The sequence below is a fragment of the Choloepus didactylus genome, chromosome 2 (genome assembly GCF_015220235.1).
Source record: "Choloepus didactylus isolate mChoDid1 chromosome 2, mChoDid1.pri, whole genome shotgun sequence".
Classification (NCBI taxonomy): Eukaryota; Metazoa; Chordata; class Mammalia; order Pilosa; family Megalonychidae; genus Choloepus; species Choloepus didactylus.
Window position 1 is genome coordinate 138,903,193 of NC_051308.1, and position 10,371 is coordinate 138,913,563.

The following is a 10,371-nucleotide window of genomic DNA, read 5'->3' on the forward strand; positions in this document are numbered from 1 at the left end:
CTGATTTTGTTTCTCTTGTAAGTTTTGTGCTCTTTTATGTCTAGGTAACAGAAAGATTTCTTTTCTTTTTCTTTAAATTCTAGGAATTTTAGTAGAGTTTGTCATGGTGTTGGACAACTGGGCTCAGTTATCAAGAATTCAGTGTGGTCTTTCAATATAGAGTTTTGTATCTTTTTTTATTTTAGCAAAGTTTCCTTGAATTATATGTTTTAATATTTGTTTTATTGCCTTGCTTTGCTTTCTTTTCTTCTAGTACTCCAATTATTTGCATTTTGAGTGTTTGTCTATCTTTAATATTTGCCACTTTATCTCAATCCCTTTTACCTCTTAATCTTTCTGATATGTAAATTTTCCTAATTTTAACTTTTATTTCTGTGTTGGTTTAACTGTTCAGTTTTCTTGTGTACCACTGAATTTAGTCTATATTTCTAAAATATAGTTTTTTTCCTTTATTTCTACTTTTCCCAGTTTCTCACTTCAGTTTTGAGTTTTTCTAATTCTGATTTATATTGTACTTTCATGTCTTGTATCATCTTCCTAATGTATTTTAACTTGTTTTGAAATTGTAAGTTACAGTTTTGATCTGTTTTGTGAGTGTATCTTTGTGACAAAATTTCATTATCTTTAGGGATGCTTTCCTGCTCTTTGACTATATTTTTATAATAAATTTAAATGGGATTTAATCTTGATAATTTTATATTGCTTATTGTTTATGTGAAGTTGGTTTCACAAACTTTTAGAAGCTATATCTAGGATTGTTTTTGTTTTTGTTTTAAACTTGACAGAACTCCTGTATTTTATGTAGTGTGGAAAAATATAACAGCTTGCTTTCTGAGATTTTCTGGATCTGTTCCACTTTATCACGTTAGTCTAGATTTTCTCTTTCCTTCTCTCTATGTTCCCTATCAGAGTTAACTTTAATTCAGTTGTCATCAGATCATTCTCACTATGTGACAAATTGCTCTCAGTGTGAGGCCCTATCGTAGAATAGATCTCTGGAGAATCTTTGTGAGCTCATAAGGACTAGACTGCTCAGTCCTGCTTATGGCAGGACTCTTGCCTTGTCCATATTGGAATGGCAAAACCTCTCTGAGTTTCAGCTTCTATTTTTAAACTGGCTTTCTGTGTTTTCCAGTGAATATCTATTGTTTATTCTGAAGGTTTTATTTTGGGCGGTTGAGCAAATGTTTCATTGCTGCTTTCTCCTTCCTCCCTCAATGACCCTGATACTAAATAGTTCTGTGGCTGTTGGTGGTTTGTTCCCACCTGATCGTTATTGTGGCATTTGGGAGGATACTCTGCAAGCAGAGTTAACAAAGCAGATCAAGACTTTGATCATTAAATATCCTGTATGCAAGGTTGGCCTTCGCCTAGCATCTGGGAACTTGGATTTCAGAGGGTTCTTTTCATTCTCTGATCAGAGTATCTTACCATGTCTAAGTTGTTTCAGCAAAAAATACGGTTTATGCTGACCAACTGCTTTTATTCTGGGAGCTTGGGATTTGGAACATGCTAGGCAGAAGGCGTCTACATGACCGGCCCCCAGTAGAAGACTTGGGCACTGAGTCTCTAATGTGCTTCCCTCGTAAACAGTGTTGCACATGTGTTGTCACAATTTGACTCTGGAGGCACTAATTGCATCCTGTGTGACGCCATGAGAGAGGACTCTTGGAAACTTGTACCTGGTGTCTTCTAGACTTTGCCCCATGCTTCTTTCCCTTTGTTGATTTTGCTTCATATCCTTTCACTGTAATAAATCATATTTGTGAGTATGTATGCTGAGTCCTGTGAGTTCTTCTAGTGAATCACCACCAAACTTGGAGGTGGTTTTGTGGACTCCCAACACAGTGTGTTACCTAGATTTATTGTAAATGTAGTCCATGGGTGTTTTGGTTTTTCTATCTAGATGTTCTGTCTATTTTTATAAGAGGATTTTATGTGAGGATTTGGGGAGACTGGAATAAATGCTGTCCCCAGAGCCATCTCTCCAGAATTCCCCCATTTATTTTTTGAAACATCAATATAATATAGAAATTCTATCTTCCTTCTATGAACAGAAAATGTTATAGGTCCAATATCACATAACTTAAATTGTAACACTATAAAATTATTTCTTTTTATAACATAATATTGATTCCCTCTTCTATTCCTCCTACTTGCCTCTGGACAATACCAAATTTGGAGGTAATGTCAAGAGCAGGATACCTAAATTACTATGGATTCTTACATCCTTAAACAGGACATTAGGAGAATGAATTTTATTTTCCCACAAATCAGGTATCCCAGTATATAGTTGTCTTCAAAACAGCAGTGATAGTATAAGATCAAGCAATTCAATATTGCTACATAATACATACTTTATTTTTTAATATTAAATTCAAGTCACTATTTAGGTGAATAAACACCAGAAGCACCAAAAAGCTCAACTGAATCTTCTTATACATATCACATTCTTTTTGTGACATTCTTTGTCTGTTGCATAAACTTGTCTTAAAAACTTCCGCAGACACTTCCACAAGTGAATCTAACTAAACCATATGGGATTCCACTCCTAATAATTGTTTTATTGATAGGTTGAATTTATCATTATGATGTTATTATCAAGAAGGGATTATTGCTAAATCAACTAGGAGTGGAATATGTTGCATGACATTCAGAGTTCTTGGCTGCCATCACTCTAGGTTTATATAAGTGAAACAATCCCACTTTGTTTACACTTGTTTTGTTTCTTTTTCAAAAGCACTTCTCTCTCACTCCTTCATGTTTTTTTCTAAGTTTACTAATTGTACCACTTCTATTTCTATTGGCTCTTAGCTGTTTCCCCTTTCTCTATATCATGTACTCTTTTTGATGAACACATATGGATTAATACATGCCATACCTATTGATAATGCCACGTCTTGCATTTGAGTGGGTTTGTTTCAAAGTTCATCAGATTACTAGAGACATTCTTTAGAATAGGGTGGTCACATCCTTCACATGAAACCAAAAGCATTTTAGACAATTTCCTAGTAGAGCAATTTGTAGCCTCTGTAGCTTTACCTAATTTCTACTGATTGTAGGATAAAGTATTTCAAAATTAGAACAAAATATCTTTACTGTTCTCAAAGGGAAGATAGCAGCAAGCTTCAGGAATTGATAGTAGTGGGATTTTGTTTTGTGAGATAAAAGCATCACATTGTGACCCTACATATGGAACACATGGCCCAAAAATTATATTAGTGCATCATGTGCAGTATTACTGGAGAATATCTATAGTGTTTTCAGTGTGCTCAGTCCACATTTATTTATTTTCTCTTTTTCATCCAAAGATATGTGAATCAAAGCAGCCTTCTAAGGCTTTTTAAAAGCTACATAAAACGTGCTTTAAATTCCTAATGTTTGTTTTATATTTCACAAACAAAAGTCTATGTATGTCCAAAGTCTAAAAGTATGTTTTGCTTTCTGAAATATAAAATAATTTTCAGCCCACTTAAGACAATAAGTATATTTAATCCATGTATTAACTATCAATTTCTTTAGATCTATAGTCTGTTTATTCCTTTAAGAATCCGATGAAGCTTTAATCATTTTAACATCTCTGAGAACTAGGATTTCAGTTGTGTCTCTGTGGGAAATTACTTAGGAATTGTTTGAAATTGCCTTAAGAGTCTCATTATACTGCTGGCTTACTCTTCCCTGCTATTTATAGCCACATGCTTTTAAAAAAATTTAACCGTGGATCCCCTGCAGGACTTCTCATTTCTAAACAAGCCTCTGAGGAGCAATAAAACATTGTATATTAGATGCAAAATCCATTACTAGTCATGCTAAATGAATCACATGGAGGGACACATTTCTTCATATTCTACTGAAGAAGTTCTGGTAAAATAATGTCTGAAAATAAGCACATGCAAAATTTCACTAGAAACTTTTTCATATGTATATATTTCAATTAGCTATTGGTGTGCAGCAAAACATCTCACAACTCCGTGGCTTAAAACAGTGTTTTTTTATTATTTCTACACTTATATAGTTGGCTGGGCACTGTTGGGTCATTCTTCTGCTAGCTGGGTCACCAGTATGGCTGAGTTGTACTATGGTCCAAGGTAGCCTCCGTTCCTTCAGGGCCCCTCTCCACATGAATTCTCCTCATTTAGTAATTGAATCCAAACTTCTCTACAGCATGGTGGCTGGTTTCCAAGAAAGAGTATTCTAAGAGTGTAAGACTCAACAAGTAAGCATTCATGTCAAACCTCTGCTTTCAACACACTTGTTAATGATCCATTAGCAAAACAAACCTCTTGGCCAAGACCAGGGTCAGGATTAAAGGGGACTGCTCAGGCTAGTGAATGTCAAGAGATGTGGTTCTTTGTGGTCCAGCAATGTAAATCGTCAGTGTGTATATGTACATGTGTATATATGTGTGTTTAAAAAATTCCCAGAAATATATTAAGATAATTGGTTAGATAAAATGTATGTGCTTATCATTTGTGACATAAAATTTTTCCTGTTATAGTTTGATAAAGTTATATATTTTTTCTTTGCATTCAACATCCTTTAAACCTTTTCTTTATTAATTCTGTTAACTTTGGAGAAACAAGTCTCCATGCCTCTATTGCCCAATAATTTAAAAGGAATTTTGTGATGATTAAATAAGATGCTTCAGGTCACTGCAGATAGCTGTTCCGACTATGGATTACAAAGAATGCTGCATATAAGGGGACACAATTCCCATGGTATAGATTTATGTTATTTTTTTTCATTTTTATTATAATATTATAGCCCAAACATGGGCAATTCATAGATTTATAATAACTTTTCAGCAGATGGGAATAAACTATCTTGTGTTAATAATCTTAGCATATTGAAATAATTTTCTGAAACAGGAAAGTATTGCTATTGTTCTTTTAGGATCATTGAAAGAATGAGTTGAATAATCAAAATTCCCTTATTGATCAAACAACATCTAAAATAAGCAAAGAGCTACTTCACCAAATGTAAAGATCACTGAGTATATTAGTGCACTGATTAAATTTGCTCTAATTTTGCATATTTTTGTATCTTATAAAAATAGAATAGAGTGTGTATAATTTTGTGTTTGATTTCCTATGCTCAATATTATGTTTCTATGATGATAGTTTGACCTTTCTCATTGGTGTAAAGTATTCTATTGTATGAACATACTACATTTTTTTAATCACTCTACTGTCTATGGACACTGGGATGATTTGAGATTTGGTCTATAAATGCTGATGTGAACATTCTTGTACATTTCATCTGATGAACATATGGATGAGATTTTGTGGCTATGTAATTAAAACAAAAATTATCAAATTTTTAAGATACTTTTCCAAGAAATTTATAACAATTTATATTCCCACCAGTAGTACAGGAAAATATCAGTTGCTCCTCGTTATCACTATCACTTGGTATTGTCTGCTTTCCTCATTTTAGCATTCTGATGGTTATCTTACGTGATTTTAAATTGTGGTTTTTGACTACTTATAAAGATGAATAACTTTTCATAAGTTTATTTGCATTTTAATACCCTGTACGGTGAATTGCCCATTTCATCTTTTGGTTCAAGTTTCTAATGGGCCATCTGCCTTTTCTTATTGATATGTAAGAATTCTTTACATATTTTGGATGAGAGTATTTTATTAAATATATACACTAAAGTCAGTTATTCTCACAGTAAAGAACAGAAAACTTGAATTAGTTGAATGTCTCTCAGCTATAAGCCAAATCTGTTTTGTTGTTGTTTATTAGAGCAGTTGTAGGTTTACAGAAAAATCATTCAGAAAGTACAAAGTTTCCATATGGAGCACACAGATGTATTTTTCCCTATTGTTAGTATTTTGCATCTGTGTGTTTCCTTTGTTGCAATTGATGAAATAACATTATAATTATTTTATTAAGAATAGTCCAGAGTTTACATTCAGCTTTAGTCTTTGTGTTGTATAGTTAATGGGTTAAAATTTTTAAAATTTTTGTTCTAGTAACATATATACCACATGAAATGTCCCATTTTAACCACTTTCAAGTATACGATTCAGTGTTAATTTCATTTGAAATGTGCTACCATCAGTACCATCTATCACCAAATCTTTTCCATTATGACAAACAGAAACTCTGTATCAATTAAATATTAGCTCCCCGTTTCCCACATTTACTACAGCCTCTGGTAGCCTGTATTCTAATTTTTGACCCAATGAATATGCATATTCTAACTATTTCATGAAAGTGAGATGATACAATGTTTGTTCTTTTGTGTCTCGCTTATTTGACTCAACATGATGTCTTCAAGTTTCATCCATCTGTTGCACCTATCAGAACTTCATTCCTTTTTTGGCTGAATATTTCCATTATGTATTTATAGCACATTTTCTTTATCCATTCATCTGTTGATGGACCCTTGGGTCACTTCTACCTTTTGGCAGTTGTGAATAATACTACTATGAACATCAGTGTGCAATCCATATCTATTTTTTTCTTTATTGGAGAAATTGTGGGTTTACAGAACAATCATGCATAAAATACTGGATTCCCATATATCACTGTATTATTAACACTTGCATTAGTGTAGGGCATTTGTTACAATTGAGGAAAGCATATTTTTATCATATAGTCCATGGTTTAACTTAGGATTCATTGTGTACTGTAGTTCCACGGATTTTTTGAATATTTTTTATTCTGTTACCATATTACAACCTAACATTTCCCCTTTAAATCACATTCAGATATATATTTCAGTGCTGTCAATTATGTTCACAATGTTGTGTTCCTATCAACATCATCCATTTCCAAAAGATTTCCATCATTCCAGAGAGGAATCCTGTACATTTTAAGCATTAAGTTCCTATTCCCTAACCCCATTCTAGATTCTGACTCTGTGAGTTTGCTTATTCTAATTATTTCATATCAGTGAGACCATACACTATCTGTTTTTTTGTGTCTGGCTTAATTCATTTAACATGGTGTCTTCATACTATTCAAATCTGCCCCATATACCTGTTAAGGTTTGTGTAACAAAGATATTTCCCTCAACGTAATGGATTGAAAGAACTTTGAATTGGTCATAAGCTTATGAGGAGAAGAAAGAGTTTTTTTTTTTTAATTTGCATTTTTTTTAAATTTTACAGATTTATTGTGAAGCTAGTACAGAATGTTACCATGTACTCCATATCCTGTTTCCTCTATTGTTAAAATCTTACATTAGTGTGCTTTTTGTCAAAATTTATAAACCAATATTGATACATTATTATCAATTAAAGTCCATACTGTATTCAGATTTACTTAGTTTTCCCATAATATCATTTTTCCATTTGAGATATGATCCCATTGGCAGATATTATGTTATATTTATTTGTCATAGTTCCTTGGACTCCTTTTGGATGTGACAGTTTCTCAGATGCTTTCTTTGTTTTCAGTGACCTTAACAGATTTGAGGATTACTGGGCAGTTATTTTGTAGAATGTCCCTTATTTATAATTTTGTAGAATGTTCCTTATTTAGAATTTGTCTGATACTTTTCTTAGAATTATAATGGGATTAAGTGTTTTGAGAGGAAAATCACAGAGTTCAAGTGCCATTTTCATTACATCAGATCAAGGGTACAACCTATCAACATGATTTATAACTGTTGATGTTAAACTTGATCACCTGGCTGAAGTAGAATTTATCAGTTTTCTCCACTGCGAACTTACTCTTAATTTTCTTCCTTTCAATACTGTACTCTTTGGAAGAAAGTCAAAATGTGAAGCCAACACTTATGGAGTGGGGAGTTATGTTCCACATCCTTTAGGGAGCAATAACTACAAAAATCATGTGGGATTCTTCAGCATGGGAAATTTTTCTATTCTCTCCCATTTATTTAGTGTTTATTATTAAACATTTGTTCATATCATTAGGGACTCATAGATATTTATTTTATATTGTGGGTTATAATCCAATACCACTTTATTTATTTTGTTGCTCAAATCATTCCAGATTTAGCCACAGGGTATTCTTTTATTGCTTTCTGTATCTCTTTCACATGCCACAGTCATTGCGGGTTTTGCTTACTTGTGTTGAGCACTTCCTTTCTTTCTGGTACTACAAAATGCTCCATGTTCATTTTGTAAATTTCCTGTCCCAGTCCTAGAAAATGCCATTTCACCAGGATTCCTGGTTCCTTTTATTGGAGAATGCAAGGTCTGGTGGCTAGGCATGTTCTTTGCAACTAGGATGCCCTTGTTTCCAGGCAATCTTAGCTGACAAGGCAAGGAGATACCTATGTCAATGTCCATAAGTACATCTCTAACTCTCACTCTGTGTCTCTCTCTCTATTTCTTTCTGTCTCATCATCCGTGTGTTATATTAACCAATGAAGACACACACATCTATAAATATTTCTATAGGGAATTCTGTATCTATAGTAAACTACATATGAGTTCATACTGATGTCTCCAACTCTAACACATTAACACATAAATCATTATAGCTTTTTCCCCTGACTTATATGTAACCTTTCACTCCAACAGTGAGAAACCTGTCTTCAACTATACTCCATCCATTTACTAATTATTTAATTCCAGTACACTTGTATGGTAAATTCAGAAATGTTAACCAGTGTCCCTGTGGTGTGCAATTTTTTTTTAATTTAATTTTATTGAGATCGTTCACATACCATACAACTATCCAAAGATCCGAAGTGCACAATCAATTGCCCATGGTACCATCATATAGCTGTGCATCCATCACCACAATTATTTTTTTTTTCAATTTTTAGAACATTTTCATTACTCCGGAAAAGAAATAAAAACAAGAAAACTCAAATCTTCCCATACCCCTAACCATCCCCTCTCCATTATTGACTCAGAGTATTGGTATAGTACATTTGTTACTATTGATGAAAGAATGTTAAAATACTACTAACTGTAGTACATAGTTTGCAATAGCTATATTTTTCCCTATATAGCCCTCTATTATTAGCTTTAGTTATAGTGTCATATATTTGTTCTACTTCTTTAAAGAGATTTCTAATATTTGTACAGTTAATCACAGACATTCTCTACCACAAGATTCACTGTTTTATACATTCCCCTCTTTAACCTCCATCTTTCCTTCTGGTGACACACGTGACTCTAACCTACCTCTTTCCACCATGTTCACACACCATTCAGCACTATTAGTTATTCTTAAAATAACATTCTACTGTCACCTCTGTCCATTTCCAAACACTTAAGTTCAACCTAGTTGAACATTCTGCTCATAATAAGCAACTGCTCCTCATTCTTTAACCTCATTCTATATTCTGGTAACTTATATTTCATGTCTGTGAGTTTACATATTATAATTAGCTCATCTCAGTGAGACCATGCAATATTTGTCCTTATGTGTTTGACTTACTTTACTCAATGTAGTGCCCTCAAGGTTTCCTCATCAATCTTTTTTTTTTTAAGATGGTTTTGTTTGTCATACTTTCTGTTTGAAGTAAACAATCAAGGGTTCCCTGTATAGTCATATATTTATGTATTCACGACCATGATGACTATCCATATAAGGACATCTCCATTTCTTCCACAAAGAAGGAGGAAGAGTCAAAGAAGGCAGAGAGACAAAAGAAAAAGAAAAAGAAAAAAGAAAGAGACAAAAAACATTACAGCTAAAAAGCAGCATAAGGAAGATAGAGTTAACCTAAAGTAGAATAAAAGAGACAACATCGCCGATGCCAAGAGTCCCATACCCCTCCCTTATGTCCCCCTCTTACAGGCATTTAGCTTTGGTATATTGCCTTTGTTACATTGAAGGAAGCATAATACAATGTTTCTGTTAATTATAGTCTCTAGTTTGCATTGATTGTATTTTTCCCCAATACCACCCTATTTTTAACAACTTGCAAGGTTGACATTCATTTGTTCTCCCTCATATAAAAATGTATTTGTACATTTTATCACAGTTGTTGAGCACTATAGGTTTCACAGATTTACACAGTACCAGTCTTTATCTTTCCTCTTTCCTTCTCATGTTCCATATGCTCCTGACCTTCCTCTTTCAACCATACTCACAGTCATCTTTGTTCAGTGTACTTACATTGCTGTGCCACCATCACCCAAAACTGTGTTCCAAAGTTCTCTCTCCTGTCTTTTCCTATCTGTCTGTAGTGCTCTCTTTTGTGTTTCCTGTAGCACAGGTATCTTGTTCACAAACTCTGTCATTGTCTGTTTGTCAGAGAATATTTCAAACTCACCATCATAGTTGAAGGACAGCTTTGCTGGATATAAGATTCTTGGTTAGTGGTTTTCTCTTTAGTATCTTAAATATATCACAGCACTTCCTTCTTGCCTCCATGTTTTCTACTGAGAAACCCACACATATTCTTTCAAGCTTCCTTTGTATGTGATGGAT